We start from the raw sequence: 2,090 nt of genomic DNA, 5'->3' as shown, positions 1-2,090 counted from the left end.
GGACCCTCTAGGATGATCTTCCATAGTCTGTAATCTACTGCTTGCACAAAAATCTTCATTCTCTCCTTCCAATAGGTGTAGTTCTTCCCATTGAAAAGAGGAGGTCTATTGCTTGACTGTCCTTCTGTCAGATTGTAGGACACCAGGGTTGAGCCACTGTTCTCTGCCATCTGGATCTTTACTCCAAGCTGCAAAGTTTGATCTCTTTGAGACCAAGCTCTGATACCAATTGATGGTTTGTCAGTGGCTAAGAGAAGAGGGGTTGAATCTTAGCCCCTTTTTTGCTTAATAACACCTTTTGTTTTTCAGAACGCTTGAGAAGATATTTTTATTTTTGTCTCGTGCCTAGTCAAGAGACATTTTCTTTTTGTCTCGTAACCAGCCAGGAGATATTTTTCAGTTTTGTTTCCTATGCAGCAGAAACAGAAATGGAGTAGAAGAGAGAGAAAATCACACCAAGATGTATCTTGGTTCAGCTGCTAAGTGCAATGCAGCCTACATCCAGTCTCCATCACAACTATGATGGAATTTCACTATAATCATGATTACATACACTAATTTTCCCTAGGAACTACCCTTCCTATCCGGGACAAGTCCAGAATCTAATTCCCAATCCTGAACTTAACTTGGTCATAGCCAAGCTTTCAACTGCTAAGTGCTAACCCAACTTGCAAGGGAATTCCCACAGAATCATGAAACACAACACAGATGTACAAAGAACCTCTAAGGACATCTATGGCTTTTTCTTTTAATTTTGCACTCTCTGCCTTTTTCTGCTCTATGGCTTTTTCATACAAACCTAACTATTTGCCTTTTTTCTATGAGACTCAAGACATACAAAATTAAATAGAAAATTAGAAACTAGAAAATATTGAAGGAGAAGAACTTCTATTAGCTTAGGTAGCTATGAGAACTCTGTGCCTTGCACTCTCACTCCTTACTTCAAACTCTGGCTTTTCTCCCTTATTTATAGAAGGGGAAGCCTCCAAGATTGAAGTTCTTGAACCGAGCCAACTTCTTCTTCTTCATGCAAACCGGTTCGGCCAGAGAGAGAGGAGAGGAAACTGAATGTTAAACCCAACATGCAATTACCTCTGTGTCTTCCTTTTGCACCAAGCTTCACCAATTCGAGCCATCCATCTTGACTTGCACTCTAAGAAGGATCCCTAATCCTTGATGAGTTCTTGATGATGACAGCTTCTTCTGCTCTAACTTCTGCCTCTTCCCCATGCAGCTACATAAGCTATCTTCTGTGGTGGTTGATCAAAAGCTGAGACAAGCCATCCTTCCAAGGATCTTCTTCCTCTGACCGAATGGGTCTTCGTCCATTTTAGGGTATGGAGAACTTGAGATCTCTTCACCAAAACTTACCATTTGTGGTGAAAATCTCAGCCACAACATACTTCAGATGTTCTTTTTCTTGATGCCATCATCACTATGGCCTCAAGCTTGCTTCTAGCTTCTTCTTTTTGCTTCTGATAACTTGCATTAGCTTCCATGCTTTCTCTGTGAAGTGACCGAATGCAAGAGAAAAAGAAGAGAGAGAAGAGAGAAATTGAAATACTTTTAGTGGAGTTAAGAGAGAGAATGAAAATGAATTAATTGTTTCAAAACCCATGCCTAGTAGCGTGTAAGCTACACTTAATGCCATCAAATCACTTTGCTTTTTCTCTCTCATGTTTCCAAAGTTCTGTATTAACTTCACTTAATAAAATTTGAATTCCACCAAAAGGTGAAGGTGTGATCCGTTGAAGCATGCAACATTGAGTAAATGGATTTTATCAAGTTAAATGAGTAAAGAAAAATATTTTGCCCTATTTCCCTTTTTTTTTTATTTCGGACCAACCATCAAGTTGGGCTACAAGTTGGTTTTCCTAGCCCAACAAGCATAATAATTCAGCCACAAATCATATAACACTTTTGCACAAGGCTGAATGTATTTCTTTACACAATTTGGGCTTTAATTTTGTTTTTATACCCAGTATGCATAACCTGCAAGGCAACAAAAATTATCAAATAAACAAGTATGAATTAAAATTGAAATTGATAATTTTGTAATTAATTAAATTAATAATGTTTGTTCATCATCA

Source organism: Arachis hypogaea, chromosome 18 (assembly GCF_003086295.3).
Source record: "Arachis hypogaea cultivar Tifrunner chromosome 18, arahy.Tifrunner.gnm2.J5K5, whole genome shotgun sequence".
NCBI lineage: Eukaryota > Viridiplantae > Streptophyta > Magnoliopsida > Fabales > Fabaceae > Arachis > Arachis hypogaea.
The sequence above is the reverse complement of the archived record's forward strand: the minus strand, read 5'-3'. Positions refer to the sequence as shown.